This window comes from Amblyomma maculatum, chromosome 6 (assembly GCF_055883805.1).
Source record: "Amblyomma maculatum isolate TAMU_Amacu chromosome 6, ASM5588380v1, whole genome shotgun sequence".
NCBI classification, from domain to species: Eukaryota; Metazoa; Arthropoda; class Arachnida; order Ixodida; family Ixodidae; genus Amblyomma; species Amblyomma maculatum.
In genome coordinates this window covers 74,425,603-74,443,132 of record NC_139349.1, presented here as the reverse complement: position 1 = coordinate 74,443,132, position 17,530 = coordinate 74,425,603, and positions in this window count along the sequence as shown.

Here is a 17,530-nt window from a genome sequence, read left to right as displayed (position 1 = left end):
CACAAGCGCAACAATTTTCTCATGGTCAGGGTGAGATCGAGGCAATGTTCAGAGAGAGAGAGAGAGAGAGAGAAAACTTTATTTCAAAAAGAAAAAAAAAATTCATCGTGCATGTGTGGCCGCGGAGTAGTAGGCCATTTAGCCTTTCTTGGCTAAGAGTGGCGTAGGCAGAAAGCGACTGTCCATGGAATGTTTGACCGAGAGATAGATCCAAAGCCAGTCCAACGCAATCCTCATAAGAAGCCATAAAATACAAAGTACTGAATCCAGTCATGATACTGTTACGTGGCGGCAAGCGATGACAACAGCAGAACAGAGGACAGAAAGAAGATGCTCGATGGTCGTGAGATGACGTTTAATGAATCTGTTAGCGGGCCTAGCGCGCGCGCTCCTGCCCATGCCACTGCCCTCTTCTTCCTCTTTCGTCCGTAACATGACCCGGGGCCACCGACCGATCGTCCCGATCGTAGACGAGGAAATTTACCGAGGATGATTCCAAGGCATGATGATGGGCGTGTTCGGATGCTTGAAGAGGAAGAAGTAAGAATAGAACGGCTTGCCGGTACGATATCTGATGCGTGCGTGATCCGCCTCTCCTGGAGCTGTCAACCATCCGTCACCAGAGTCCATGGGACCGATGGCTCAAGGTCACGACGGGCAGCTTGGGCGGGGGTTGCGTGTTCGTGTCCATCGGTTCCTTCGGGTCATTCGGGTATTTCGTCTTGCTTCTGATTGGTCTGCCTGTTCTCCTTGTCTTCAGGACCGGGCGGGGGGCTTGGCGGTGGTAGTTGATCAGGTCTGGGATTGAAGGGCTGGGGCGAAGCTGCTCGGCGATGTCCCTGGGCCCTCGGTTGATGGTCCCTGCTTAGAGATGGCGTCGATGCTCCAGCGAGGATGGGGATGACGTACTCCACACATCCAACCAAATGTTACGTGGCGGCAAGCGATGACAACAGGAGAACAGAGGACAGAGAGAAGATGCTCGATGGTCGTGAGATGACGTTTAATGAATCTGTAAGTGGGCCTAGCACGCGCGCTCCTGCCCACGCCACTGCCCTCTTCTTCCTCCTTCGTGCGTAACAATATGTTCGCTATATTACCTTAATGACATTGTATATTGACTAGCCACATTAGCCATAGCCAGAATCCCTGTCATAGCCAAATATTCAGTCCAGAATCCACATAACAAGTCAACAACAACACCCATAACAAGTCGCGGTTATCTGTCTCTAATATTTTAAGACGTTGCATAATGAATAGCAACATTTGCCCAAGCCCGAATCCAAACCATAGCCAAGAATTCAATCCAGAATTCACATAAGCGAATTCCGAATCCAGGCATGATTAATTAGCCATGAAGCCTTAATAACAGTGCATAATAACTTTCAACATTAATCATACCCACAATGCAAGACAGTCAAGAATCCAATCCAGAATCCACATAGCAAGCCAATACCGAATCCAGCTATGATTAATTGGCTATAATGTCTTAAAGAAAATGCCCAATGACTTGCAACCTTATTCATATCCCGAATCCAAGTCATAGCGGAAAATTCAATCCAGAATACCAATAACGACATTACCGAAACCTGTCATGATGCCTTAATGAAAACGCACAATGAAGAGACACTAGTCACAGTCCTCATCCAAGTCGTAGCCAACAATTCAATCCACATAACAAGCCTACCACAGCCAACGAAAGACGCAGGACGCCCCTGTATGTTTTTCATTACCGCACGTAAGGAGACATAAGCGCACTCCCTTAATTTTTATTTGTGACATGGCATTGCGAAAATTTCTGCGAAAACCACTGCATAAAATTCGAGAGCTACTAAGGTCTGCTTTTATGACTGAAGCCATATTTCTTTTTTTACAGTGAATCACCTGCAACAACAAAAATTAGCCCTTATAACCTTTTTTACTTTCTTACACTCGTACGAGCGTCCGTTAAAACTCTCCCGAGGACGAAATCTCCAAGCTCCTTATTAGCCACTAAGTGCCTCAAGTGTATTTCGCCATGACTACAGCCTTTGAGTTTGTATTTTGATTGGATTCTTCTTCTCTCTACTTTTGGCCAAGTCTCGCCTCGGCAGAATAAAAGAAAAAACTAGGAACATCCCGCTGAGAAGTTGTAGGGTTCAATAGAAGCACTCACGTAAAAGAAGGTATTGCCGGAGGAAAGAATTGAACCAACTTCTCTACATACGAAAACGAGACTAAAAGAAAAATGACCGCCAGAAAAGAGACCGCGTCTTGTCTTCAATTACCCAAATGCTTCCATTTCGCTCCCGTTATACGAGCTCATTTCAAAGTCAGGCCTGCTCACTCTGAAAAAGAAAACGGAAACAAAAACCTCGCTAAGTACTCCTTTCAGGCTGGAAGGCAGCTTCATGAAATAAAAAAAAAGCGGCCACAAAAGGCTGAAGTATGACATAATAAGGAGAGAGAAATAAATTTGCGCGAGGATCAGCCTTTTGATACGACAGTTCACCGAAAAGATTTGACCTTGACGATTGTTTTGCTGTTTTTGCTCTTTTTCATACTTCTACTCTAAGGCGAGGCTTCATGCAATGGGAAAACGTTTTCTATAGGCTGAAAGTGGGGTGGGATGTAGAGTCTATGGAGATTGTAGAGAGAAGGGACAGGCCTCAGCTAGGAGATTCGGTTTGGGAAGCGACCGGCGTGTGTTACTCGTTGAAGGCTGCTGATGTGGGCCCATGAGTGGTATTCTGATATCCAGAAGCGCCCTACTAGCCCGAAAATGGGCTATTAGACGTGCATAGATGTATTTAAAATGTAATGATTCGTTTAAGTGCGGCTTTAAGACAGCACTAGAACTGCATTGTTTTGATGAATAAACAACCGCATCAGTCATGTTTCTTTCCGCATAAAGGAACGTTGCAACGTTGCAAAGGAACAAAGGCGACAACCATCGGATTCCACAGTAGCAGCGCACAAGCACAGCACAACAACATATCCCTGAGGCAATTTTTCGGCTGTCTGACCTCACAGTGTGACACGTCGGCTAACCTGACACGCGGCAGGCAGCTGACCGAGACCAGGCGCAGAAAGTGCCTTCTGGCCTCCGTATTGGACTTGTCTAGAGAAGTCGGTATACAGTTGCGAAACCTGCCTTAATGCGCCAGAGTGCGCGTAGGCGACGGTAGAGTGGCCGTAGTTGAAGTGGTTTCCGTAAACTATTTTTCTTCAGTATCCGGTTTAAAGATGGAGCTTCTTTTTTTCCGTAAAGCGAAAACTTGGACCCGTTGGTAAATGCCGCACGTATTCTCAGCGCAGACAAAAACACACCCAAGAATTACGGGAAGAATCTGCACAATATCAGGCTGCCAATTCAGGAACGTAGCCAAGACTCTTTCTCGGGAGGGTTTGAAGCATTTTTGTTGTAAGAGGGGAAGATGGAAATGCGCTTAACAAGCGCGTTGCCAAGAAAACAAGGGGTTAAGGGTTGTGCTGGATTTTATGAAGAAGCGGGGCGATGGGTACTCGCTTCATATTTAGTACAAAATATGAGGCAAATTAGGTAGTGTTTTACAGAAAGGACTTTCCCTTAAATATGCGAAAAAAATTAGCTCTGCGCTGCATTTATGAAGTGTGCAACAGCTGAATGCGTCAGGAGCATTGTAGACCCGACAGACACATGAGCTTAGAATTTTGTAACGATGAGCTCCATGTAAAAACGGCTCGCGTGTGTAGAGAACATGGTCTTCCTAACTTAGTAATAATTTTAATGAGAAAAAATTCTGTCAACCGTATACAATGTGCTTGCTGCACTAACCTCATTTTGTATATGATTGTACGCTCTTTGTTTAGGAACGTTCGTAAATTTTTTGGGGTAAATGATGACGCAATTATAAAAAAAGTACTAACCTAGGTGAATTCTCTTACATTATCTTAAACTGCTTTAGCCCAGCGAAACTGGGTGCTGATCGGATAGCGCAAAGGCGGGAAAAAAAATATTTATTTACAGCTCAATGTGCGAATGAGCGAATTTAGGTTTAAACAGACGCTAGGTTTGACCAAGGGAATTTTGAGTAGTCTGTGAAATAGGTCAAATCGTTAGCCATGATCTAGTCTGCTACATATGCCTTCAATTTGTGGCGGAGAGGCTTACTTGACGTCGCCCCGTAAAACTTGCGTGCGGGCTAGTTGGTTACACAATTCCCTGAACGGCTTCTCCTTCATACTTTATTTAACCCCCTGGTTCATGTGCGCTTAAGGGTTGTCGACGTCCTTTTATCTGTGTTCGCTATCGGGCATGTGATTGAGTATTGCAGCACCAGCCCTTCAGAGAAACGTGAGGACAGTTTGCTGCAACAAAATATTGTTCCTTTTAAAGCTATAGAGCTAATTGTCCCGTCCTGCGCATCACGCTGTGTCGGTGCCATTGTCGAGGAAAGTCTGACTGATCGAGAGAGGGGTGTGACATCACAGCAAATCAGTTTCGGTGAGAATAAAAATGCTAGTTTAATTGCTGGAATCAGACATCTGTCCCCTGGGCCTCGAGTCGAACACGCTGCCTTCCCGCAGCAAGAGGCATTGTCGCAAAACACCTTTAATGTAAACACAAGTATCTCCCTAATTTCATTCTGCTGCATACCAAATATTCTCGCAGAAAGATAAATATTTTCCCAGAAAATATTTCAAACCAAAGCGAATAAAATGTGCACAAAATGCAATCTCAGGGGATTTTGTTTCTCTTTTTCTGGAGTCAACAGCTTAGATAGACTAACCACGACGCCTGACACGAACAGAAAGGCAATAAATAGCAAGCGGGGAACGAGGGGCAGAAGGAAAGATGTGCCCTGGTCAGGTAACAAAAAGAAACTTTGTCAGGCCGACACGACAAGTTCGAATCGTGATTCGATTGGCATGTAAATTGTTTGTTATTCACTTGCTGTCGCTTCCAGGCGTTGCAATAGATTCCATTAGGAGGATATCACCCAAGGGTCGTAACACCTACGTAGAAATAAATGCGTGGTGACCAAAAGGATTTCATCTGTTTTCCCAGGCCATATAAAAGGGGGCCGGAAAAATGAGCCGGGGTCTGCTGAGAGAAGCGACATGCTTTCCTTTCAGGAAACAATGGAGGAAGTTGTTTTCTAGTTGCTCCGAAATACCTTCAATTGAATCATCACATATCTTCGCGTTCTCATGTCATGGTGAGAACGCTACTTTTTGATCCCTTATAGGTTAAGTTACGAATGTGCGGAAACCTCTTGTTCTTTTCACACCACCGCACCGGAAGTAGAGCTCCGCTTTCAGTTGAGGGAGTTATATAATTCAGCAGCGCAACTTCTTCATGTTGGCTAACTAGGTCTCCTTGGCTGTCCCCATCAATTTTGCAAACAAAGACTGAGACTAGTGCAAACCCAACCTCCATATACATGCCAGTGTTCTGAAGCTTCGTAATGAACTGTGTTCGCTTAAGAGCTGTTGCGTTCGCAGTACACAAGATCCCAAGCCACAGCTGCACAGCAACGTCATCTAATGGCGAAACGTGGGCAGCGTATTAAGACAATTATTTGTTAACCCAGCATGCTTGAGGTCGATCACTTCTCCCAAGATGCCTAAACTTCCGCAATGAAGTGTGCCAAGAGTCACCACAAAGACCTTTATTATTCTACGGATAAGATGCAACAAACAAAAATTTTGTTATTCTAATTTGTTTGCAATCCGCTCATTTTTGTGTTGAATGCGTCCGGCAGCAATGCTATGCGGTTCGGTGGAGCAAGGCTTTCAATTTATTCTGATCTTCCGTTTCGCCAAATAGGAGTACTGCGTCCGTTACTACGGAATTGCCGCTTGACTTACGCCCGCATTTCTGGCATTCTTGCAGTTTGCTAGTTTACTGGCGGGCTGTCTCCTTCCCCCGCAAAGCACTCGAATTTTTCTTGTGATACAGTAGCTGCAACTGCCCCTAGATTGACTCTTGTTTTATATGATTGTTTCTGACAAGGCCAGCTGACTCACATTGGTACCGCCTTGCGGTATACGCGCAGCACGCCACGCTGAGCGCTCTGGGCGCACGTCCACTTCATTACGTCTGACAATATAAATAGCCCTGCAACAGCTGATGCAAACAACAAGAATGTAGACACTCGCATGCGGCCAATGCAAGCACGCACCGGTGCACCGAAAGGAACTTGGCACGAAGTTAGACTCTACTGAGAACGGATAGAGGGTGCAGTGGTTTTTTTTCCCAGTTAGTGAGAAATAAAAAAAAACGGCTCAAGGGCAGTTTAATAGAGGTTTGTTGATTACCCAAAGGCTGGAGAGCACCTAGCATAGTGATGTGAAGAAGAAACTGTCAGCGTGGTCCGAAGAAGTCCGATTTTCTCTGCACTGGCTCCAGAGGCGTTTCTAGCGAAAACGCCGTTGTACATACATGTGTGCTTCTGAAGCATCGAAGCAGCAGGTCAGGAAAGCAATAAATTGTGATTACAACGTCGCAACACAGCCTAAGCGCTATTCGGATATGTAAGTTATATGTGATGTTAGGAAGATAGTGAGAGACCGGAAAGCGGGGCGTGACATGGTCCATAGGGTCACGAAGAGTCGGACACGACTGAACGACTGAACTGAACTGAACTGAAGTTATATGTAAATGAGGAGGAGGTGAAAGTGAGTGGTGTCTGTAAAAATTCCTTCGTGTGTTCCATATGTAATGAAGATAAATTATGCTGAAAGGGAAATTTGAGGTGTGGCTGGAATCACAACCGGCACCCTCGGATGTCATATAAGAACAGCTACCCCTAGTGTATCGAAGCGCGGCTTCGTAACAATGGAGTTCTAACAAACGTAGATAGATAGATGTATTCATTGAAAGGAAAATGCAGAGAGGTCTGTCTCCAACAGACGTCTTACTTCCGTCGCTTCTGATGCTGTTGATCTTCCTTCGCCGTCTAGACCGAACCTGTAAAAGCTATAAAACGTCACCCGCGAAAAATTCATTACCGCCAAAATTTAGCGATGTTAATAAATGCGAAACCAAAGTAAAAAAGCTAAACTAAAGGAAAGAAATCTAAACAGAGGCAAACAATCCCGGCAAAAAAAGGAAGCACTTAGCTTAACAATATATCTATATCAAGAACCATTTCTTTCTCTGGATGACGGAAACAGTTCCTATCATTCGTAGCTAAGCCTATGAAGAATGAAATGCTTAAATTAGCTATTTCTTTGTCGACCGAAAGAGCTTTAGGAAAAAAGTTGCTCAAAAAACGTTGCGACAGCCGGCTTGTGTTGGAAACTCAAAAGGTGGATGGCGGTGTGAGTGCAGGACATGTGCGCACAAGAAGTTCTGCTCCGTTTTTCAGGATGGGCTCTGAATCTCACAAATGTTGGGAGATGCTATGCAATTTGCGCAAAGTTTCTAATTAATAAAAAAAAATCAATCAGAAGGTTCTTATCGTCAATACTATCAGTTTTTAACAAATGTTTGAATGTTCACCCTAGTGAGTAGTAATGACGAGTTGATTAGGGAAGAAAAAAAAACACGAGGTTTGCTTGCAACGTACTGGCTACGTAAACGACGTTTTCGAAAAAAAATCATCAAGGCTAGATGGTTAGACATTTGAGGCTACTGAGCCGCTAGAGTGCAAAACATCTAACGGTTGGCTTCGTGTGTATCATACCGAGCCCTTTCCTAAGGTAGCGTTACACTAATGCTGCAGTTTTATTTCAAGAATAAATATTTGTTATCTTAAACACGTAGTAGTAGTGCTTTGCGATCACTTGCGTTATCCCCGTAGTAAATAAAAGTTGGATTTTCGGTCCATTCCTTTTTGTGAAAAAAAAAAAAAAAGGAATGTTACTTTCTTACATAGGTTTTAAGAATCCATTGCCCAAGGAGAGAAGAAACAAACGCGGGATGCACGCTGAAATCTTAAGTTACACTTACAAAAAAAAAAAAAATAGCGCTATAGCATGCGTCACACTTTATGATCCGTGACTGCATGACACAGAACACGAAACGCACCCCTCAGTGCACGGCTCTCTCACGTGTGCATATCTAACAAGTGATCGTGACGCCTTATTCGTATTTCCAACGGTGGTGCGTTACTTTAAGTAAGGCGTCATGACCATAATTCGTAGACCGCATGCAGTAGTGCTGTCTGGAACCTTACAAAGACGCCACCAGCTTGCCGCCCGGAACACAACAAAAATCGAGAAGAAAGAGCGCCTTATTTATGTCGACAAATATTAAATGACGAGGTACGAAGGGCACAAAAACATTCCTGATCAGTAAAGAACAATAAAAGAAGCTGAACAAAAAAAGTATAATACTGAACCTTGAAGCAATCAATCGCTACTTCCTTCCTTTCAATCGTTACTGAATTGCGCAAGTTTCTAATCTGTCTCGTCGGTGTCTCTCTTCCATTATCCGACTCTATACGTAGGGTAACCAAACGTGCATTACGACCCATCGACCTTCTTTATACTGCCTTTCCATTTCGGTCTCTTTCCAAGCTGAATGCCTCTGGACGATTTTTATTTTGTGTGCATACATTAAATGGTGGCAGGAAGGAGATTAGAAAGCATCCATTTTTGTGATGCTTCAGTCTGCCTGAACGATGTAAGCTCTTTTCCTTTCCCGGCGTTCGCCAAGAGAACCAAACACTTGCGCAATACAACTCTCAAGGGAATGTGAACAAACTGCAGTTTCTGCAAGATCTCCGTGATCAAAAGAGATTGTATAAAACATCGAGTGCGATTTATTATTAAATTTCAATGCTCAAATGGTTTTCCGTATCATCACTGCTTTTTTTTTTTTTTTTTTTTTTTTTTGCACAGAAAAATTATTTTTCTGGTACAAGAGCGTAACAAAAGGAACAAATAAAAGACGCTCTCATTAAGGAGCCGTAAGAGTACTCGAACCACGGTGTAAAGTAGGGCGATCTATGTACACGTGTAAAATTCTGCGGCTCGCCTGTTAAATCTCCACTCAGTGCTTCTTGCTTAACCTGCCTATGGAATCTTATTCAAGGTTGTTTTCTTTCTTATTCCTATAGCCTGCTCCAAATTAATGAAGTGAACTCCGGTATAAAACAAATTCAGAGGACCCTTACACTCGGATTTTATAACATGACAGCGGTAATGGGTCCCATCTACCGGATGTCTTGTGTATCTTTGTTCGCCTACATGCGCTCTGCTACCCGCTTAATCCTCAATCCCGAGTCTTTTTCCCCCCTTTTTGCACACACACACACGCACTCCTTGTCACAAAGTCGTGCTCTACCAAATATGACAAAAAACCGTATGACACGGATATGCAAATCCCCGCCTACTCCAGCCCTACGAACGCGTCTACGTTGCCAAGGAGAGATGTGTCCGACTCAGGATCTAGAGTTCCCAAACGCTTCGATTCGCTTTTCACCCTCACTACTCACTAACACGAGAATTACTGATTGGCAGCGCCTGATAACGCGGTGGCTGTCTGCGGATGACTGCGTGTTTTATCGCAAAAGCTTATCACGCAGAAGTTAAGGCAATTCGCGTTAATCTTAATAAAATTAATGAGTGATGTCTTTTATAGCAAATGGAACTAAACATTAACAAGTATGCCTATGACAATGTTTTCGTTCTAATGTGATGTGCCCCATCTATTTTGCATAACGAGACAGAAACATGACGTTTAAGTTTAAAGTTTTGTTTATAGTACGTAGCAGGATATATGTTACAAAACACAACGCAAAAGGAGGTCTCAAAGTCAAGGACTGTTGACGGACCTCCTGTAAAGACGATTGAAAATAAATATACAGTGAGTGGCCGCTAAAATTTTATAGTATTATGCATCAATGGGTTGTGGAGAATGAAACTTTAAATTATAACAACCACTTTTGTTTGAATGAAAATGATACCACGCCAAATTACGCACAGAAAATACAAGAATAGATAAGAAAATTTAACACAAGAAAACACAGAAAGCAATGCACCTTGCAAGACGCATTTAGGGTGATGGTAAACACTGAAGAGGAGTGTATTTAAAAGCACAAATATTTAATGATTGTTTAATAGGAAATGGTAACGAAATCCGAAAAGTGGTACCAGAGAATTGAGCTGTTTGTTTTCCGTAATTAATGTTTGGTTTACGAAGCACGAAACCATTTTGTTGGTGAAACATGTGTCGGTGCGATGTGGTATTTGGTCATTAATGATTAGTAAAAATAGAAGTAACTCTTTAACAGCTGTATAAAATAGGGTACATAAACTGTACCGATTATTTTGGGCACAGAAAGAATACTGTGGGATTGAAGCAGACGAATGACATTTTCGGTACGTTGACTATAAGTAATAATGCGTATAGGTTGATTCTGAATCATTTTCATGGAGGATAAATGGAAAGGGTATGTGTTTCCCCACAATTTAGGTGCAATGGGTGTGGGTGAACGAGTAATGAAGAAAAGGTAGTGTACTGAACTGCCACCAGCCATTTGGCGTGAAATGGATGCGATGCGAGACTGAAATTAAAGTTGTTTACCAAGTTCCACACCTATAAAGTACACATGACAGAAGCAATAATTGCGATTGAGCTAATGATTACAGAGTTTCGCAAATAATTTATTCATGAGGTCAGCTGAAAGCTATAAAACTAGATTCGTATGCATTAATGCGCAGAAAATTATTTCGGCCGACAGTTTAATAACTTCTCTGCATCAGCCTACAGTTTTTCTACAAGCTTTCCTATATGTGACCTCGAGGTTAAGATGGTCGTGTCGTTTGCATAAAAGAAAAAGTTGGAATTACTAAGGCATTTAGGGAGATCATTAATATATAATAAAAATAAAACCGGGCCAATGCCTGAACTTTGCGGAACTTCAATATTTGTACTCGAGTTTTGAACATGTTTTGAAATGAATGCAACTTGTTTTTTTATCGAATGAGTAGCTTTTAATTAGCGTAAGTGCAGGTCCATATATGCCGATGACATCAAGCTTATTAAATAAAACAGCATGCTTAAGGGAAGCACATGCTTGGAGAGGTCGATAAATAACCCACCAGCAATGTTACCCGCATTACTGAAGCATTTAGTTTGGTCAGTGAGAAAGAACACAACTGATTCAGTCGGGAATCCCATTCTAAAGCCGACCTGGTTAGGTGAGAGAATGTCAGGTATTGATTAATAGCTGCCTGGTATAACAACAATAGATTTTTCGATGATTAGCAGAAAACTGACAGAATGGCAATGGGGTGGTAATTTGAATAATATTAATTTTTCTCCCTTTTTGAAGATCGGAATAAACTTAGGCTTCCTCAATGCAGTAGAAAAAATGCATGATTTTAACATCAGGGTAAAAGTATAAGCGATGACATCGCCAATAACATAGGCAGTAATTTTTACATAAGACGATTGTATATTACCCATTTCTGGATTGGCGTAATTTAGATTGCGTGTTATTTTGCCGATATGAACAGGAAAAAAAATGCTATGGGGAGATGACTGTAATGTTGCGATATTCGATATTTGGGATATTTGGGAGTTGCGATAGTCGTATTACCTGAAGGTAAATCAAATGAATCAATAAATGCGTCAGCAATGTGTGCAGAATCGCTGTATGTTTTTTTACCTGTAATTATTGTGGAACTGATGGCTTCTGAGCGCATGCCAACACAAAACGAATACACACAAAAAAATATCCAAAACAGGAACACGGAATCGCTACTTTTGTGGCACCGCTCAGTGTTCGGCCGAGTATGAGCTCAACGAAGCGAATCAAGGTAAACGTCCTGGCTGCAAATGAAAAATGGTCCGCCATTAGGTGTCCTGATCCCAGACGCCATCAAAGATTGGCGTGGCTAAGCAACTTTGCTTGGCTCTGCCGGCTGTCGCGCTGTGCGCACCACATTTGCCCAGGCGAAACTTGTCGCCTACTGCCACTAGTGCAGATGCAGCTCGCACATTGACCGGCCTATAGGCGAGATCTTGATGACGCCCGCACGTTAGATCTCGTCAAACGATGGAACATACAGTTTTCCTAGGGGCACTCGCCTTTCCTGGAAGCATTTTGAGGTTTCTTGCAGGCAAGGAAGCGCAAGCTGTTTTCCGGTACATAGCCAGTGCGGCATCCGTTCACCGTTTTTGTTTAGACAGAAAACGAAGAAGGGGTAAGTTGGCAGGGGCCTGCTGACGAGGCGCAGAATTTGTCTGCTTGGAGGGAAATGCAGTGGGTGAGCAGTAATGAGGCAGTGAAAATTAAGGAGCAGAATAGCAATGCTAGTGGGAAATGAAATGAAATGTTTGGCTGAAATTAAAGCGAATCCTTAATACTTTTATTGCTAATGCATAAGAACCCGGGATAACGCTACTACCAATCCTCATAACGGATATAAGAGAAGAGATTCGCGCATCGACTTGAAAATTAAGTTCGATATTCGATATATTCACGGAACACAATATCTGCGAAGCATCAAACGCGCTCAAAAATTCGTTTTTTTTTTTCGGAAACGCCTTATTCACACAACTTAAATAAAAAACAAATCTACTCACAAAGTAACTTTCAGCGTTGCCTAAGTTGTGACCGCAATCTAAAGAATTTTTCAAGTCACTGAAGACCTAAGACCCAAAACACGCACCTGAATTCAATGCTGCGGATGGCCTACGAGAGTTAGAGGGAAAAAGCGTGCCGTGTGCAGCGTTGGTAGCCGGCGCGCAAGGAGGGACGAAGAGGAAAGCACTGTGCGTTGAAGGGAGATTGGATTTTTGGATGCGCCAGCCATCACGCGTCGTCCTAGCGGACATTAGCACCGACGTTTCCTTCCTCCATGGCAGCGGCCGAGTCAACGGAAGCGAGAAAACAGACAAACGCCGTAGAGAGAATTTATCTCGCACGTCGTGACGGCGCGAGAGTACGTTTGTCGTCGCTCGGTGAATTCTAGCATGGAGAGTCTGTCGGAGGCCGCAGCGCCGCGATGCGGCCCCGCTCCCGCGTGGAACGCGTATTTTTGGTAAGAGTCTGTGAAGAAATAAAATTAGCGCCGAAGAGAACGAAAACCTGGCGTAGTGGAGAGAACACAGGCATACCACCAGGGGCCAAAGGCAATGTGCGCCGCTCCGATGGAAGAGCTGTAATTCACAGCCTACAGAAAGTAGCATTTCATGGGCGCTGCCTTAGTATTTCATACACCTGTGTGCGCATTCAGGCATGAGCCAATTCGCTTTGTGCAGTAACTGGGTTACGCCGAGAGCATCTAGGCGACGAATGTTACTAGCCAAACGAGCACCTCAATACCTGCGCGCTGTGGTCGCAAGTTTTTTAAAAGTGAAAATGGCCAATACTCGCGGCCATGACCCCGGATGTCCGGCCACGAGAAGTGTCGCACTTCTACGTGAGATTTCGTGGCATACTGAGAGATTGTGAGTGTCATCACCTGGTGACATCATCAGCTAGTCTACCGTGAGAAAGGCAGTTAAAGTTGAATAGATAAATCCTGTCTCCACCGGGAATCGAACCACCCTGGATATTCAACCGCCACACCTGGGATCGTCAAACGCACATCACAATTCTCCTCTACCATGAGGACGATAGTAGCGATGACAATGTCGCTGAAATTAGTGGTGATGACAGTGATGACATTAGCAATGATAATGGCGGTGCAATGAGTAGATAATAATAATGAGAGCAAACGTGATGCACTGTGTGCACCAGCAACGCTTAGGCTTTCGCATTTCTGCAGTTCAGATTCCACAGTGCTCTTGGATTTTTCACTGCCAGCACTTTTTATCCCCGCACCCGGTTCAGGTTGCACAAAGTGAATTAGCTAGTTTTTGGTCGTCAAGGGCAAAGCAAGGAAATGATGAAGTGTGATATATTCATACTTTTACTCAGTTGACTGATTGAAACTGCAGCCAATCCCCTATTGCATTGATCATCTCCCCCCCCCCCCCTCCGCTCGGCCCTTCCCGCCACTACCTACGCCGTCCAGTCTTCTTTGCATTGCCTTGTATCTTGCTCTGTTTTCACCGCACAGTCGATTTCGTGACCTTCCGGAAAGGCATTGTTTGAGGTACCAGCCCATTTTTTTTTTTCATGCGCTTGCCTCTTTTTTGCGGAGCATTGATGTTAAAAATAGGTTTGTGCTTTTTATTCCTGTGATGGGCGGTCAAGGTTCGAGGCAGAAAAGCGCGTTTCGATCGTTTGCTTATTTTGCACGCCGGACAGAAAAAGGGGGTGGGAAATGTCTGACTATCGATTAAAGGCGGCGGGAAAGAAGGGACATGTAAATGGGCGGTCCATTGCTCTGAGAATTAGGACTTGTCAGGCAGCCAAAGTATGCGGGAAATGCAAAGAAAAACAAGAACACTTGATATGCTATAATCGATTGCATCACAAAGCCTGATGACTGACATTCTCAATGAAAACTGGTTGTCAAAGCTTTGTTTTACTTAAGGGGAGCACGCTTGTCTGCGAAGATGTCCAGTAATAGTAGTACTGTGCTTGGCGTATTCTAAAATTGTTAGCTGGAGTGCGCGTGTGGACTGTAGCAACCATACTTCATTACTAATTTCGTTACGGATTACAGTATTTTTCAGCAATTCTCTAAATATTTAAAATCGCAAACCAGAAATTTATTAGTTGTGGAAAGATGTCTACCGGGGCTTAAGGAATGGCAGTTCGTCAGCATCAAATTTTACAGCTCTGACGAAAAGCTACAGCGGGATGCTGATGCATGGCCTCTATCTCTATTTCACTATTTTTGCACAGCCTTTTTAGCAGTCAGCTGATGTTTGCTCAATCGAATGGAGCACTCTTTTGCCCTTGTGGGGATTTTTTTTCGCGAAACTTCCATTCTGTAAAATTTTTCACGACGGTACGTACAAAAAAAGTACAAAGCTGGCATTGCAAGCTGGTTGGATGCGATGGAGACAAAAATGCGTAATGCCGAGCGTGTTGCTTACTGACTAATAATGAGCATTAAAGTAAAGGTTCAATGAGAAAAACGCAGTCCAAATCTTGCACCCACGTAATGAAGTGCGTAATACCCAAAGCGAAAAAAAACAACAAAAACTGCTTTCCTGTAAAAACCAAATTACCTTGCCCTTCCAAAAATTAGGCGCTGCCTTTGCACTTAAAAAAAATATTTGGTTGACGCCCATATGTTCTTTGAACAACATGTATCCGCGCAAACCGGGATACGGCTGACACCGTTGCCCTAGCAACGGTTCGACAATTTTTCTGGCTATGCGCTCACCAGGGACGTTCGGAAAAAGAGTGAGCTTCACAGTCTAGTGTAAATGTTATTAAAACGAACTTCAGAACAATTTTAATAGTGGTGTTACGCCTCGCGGATTTCAATAATGGGCTCTGCTCTCAAAAACTGCTTCGACAGACAACAATAGCTTATTGCATAAGGTCTGCCTTAACCGGAAGCTCAGGCGCTGAGTTAACTTCGCTCCAATTATGTCAGATAAGGCTCAAATGCGACTAAAGGGTACGTATACTATTTCACAAGCGAGTATCCCGCTTAGGCATATTCTTATATAGTGGGTGCACGCTGATCGGAAATGTGGCCATAATGTCATCAAAAAAGCTAGCGCCTGTCCGCGCCACCGCGCGAACATAGCTGGTTAAGAGAAAGCGTGTAAAATGCTGCAGGCGCTTATTTGCAGCTACATTGCCCGCTCTGCAGTAACATATTGTAGTTTGGATGAATGGCAAAACGAGATCGATACCTTATGATATTGCGCAACCTACTTGAGTCTCGAAAATGCTTCTGTAAGGGCCACAACCTCAAGTAAAGAGAAAAGGAACGTAGCTCCTTTTTCGGCCATTTTCCTTGGTTTCTCTGCAGTCGCAGTGTTCTCACGCTCGCATTGCATGCGTGGTAGATACAAATGATAGCAAATAAACACTTTTTTTTTTGCGATGTTTATTGCCTCAGGGCATAAAAATGCCATGAAGGATGAAATTCGCGGTAGGTATAAGAAATTATGGCAGTGGCTTAACCCGGCTAAGTTGATTTGAAAGCGAAGCTGTGCTATGCTTGCTTATGCTGTGTTGCTAAGCCAGTATACACTCATATAAGGCTTAACCTAGTTTAACAAAAAGGAAGTTCAGTTAAGCATAGCCAGATAGGGTTTGCTGTGTTTTACTACCCCATGGCTGTCTGCAAACAAGAAAACACAGCCAAAGCACTGGTTTCAGCGCGCGACTCCTGCCTAACTGGACGCTGCAGCCGGGCACCGACAACACGAAGGCATCGAGGGCATTTTGAAAGGGGAGGTCTCAAGAGTTGCGACTCGGATGGGCAGTGGTTGAAGTAAGGGGAAAGGGTAGGCAAAGAACCGAGAGACTGTGTAGCGTTGTGTCAAGCAATATTTGTGGAGATATGTACCAGCATGAATAAAGTGTGACAAATGTTCGAAGTAGAAGAAGCGAAGCAGCTGCAGAAGAAGAAGTGAGCGATTATTCCAACCAGACATCTGGAGATTTATGGTTTTGCCTTTTTGCAGTCAAGGAAGAAGAGTAACCCACTGTCATACAATTTTAGAACATTACAGACCTGCTTAAAGAAATCTTTTGTGGTCTTGAAAATACAGTACATATAATATTGTAGTTTTATGGGCTGTGGTTAGTATATTAGGGTTTCAGCATCTGTACTGTGAGCGATGCATGCCCAGTGCATACTAGGACTAAGGTATAGGGTGAGCAGTGGTGCGTTCCTCGTATTGTGCAGTCAGATTCGATGTCAAGTTGCATTCTGAAGGCTTGTCAAATATGCGTAAAGTGTTATTTTGTTTACTTCGAGGCAGCGACAAATTAAGACGGCTTCACAGTTTGTAAGTTCGTTAAAGGGACTCTATCGCGGTGTTTTTAAGGAAAACAAACAAATTTCCTCGAGGGTATCTACCGTCTTCCTTTTTCTATTTTCTGTCGTCACTTTTATCGGATAGCAAGTGATCGCCACCGGAGGAAATTAAATATAGCTAATGGTGAACTGACACGAAAGGGATCATCTTCATACTGACTCGTGAGTTTAATGAGTGCTCATAAGATGGAAATAGTAGTTTACTAGTTCAACGCTTTCTCGGTGTTCATTCGTTTCGAGAGAGAAGTGATTGGTAAAATCAGGGCTGTACATCTAAGTGTTTCTGTTGAATTGTCATGTTCTGTAACCTAGAGTAACGTAACCTATAATTCTCCTCAGTGGAGGGTATGGGAAGCATCATATGTGTGCTATGAATAAAACTGTAGACTGAGAAGTCAGCTTACTTGCATCTTTCCTTTTACTCCTTGTTTTCTACATTAATTTTCTGCCGCAATAGTAGGGGATGTACGGAGTATTCCGCAAATAAAAATGTGGACAGTATTTTCAATCATTCTCTTTACTTTAGCTTTCATTATTAGCAGGGCGGACATATCAGCGGCCATGTTAGAAGAGGAGAAAAAGAAGTGGGAAGCAGAAGTGCACTAGAATGGGTGAATCGGCAAGATGTGGAACAACGTTGCTGATAACGATGCCGAAGGAGGTCTACACAGCGCATAAAACGGCAAGGCAGATACACTTGGGTGGT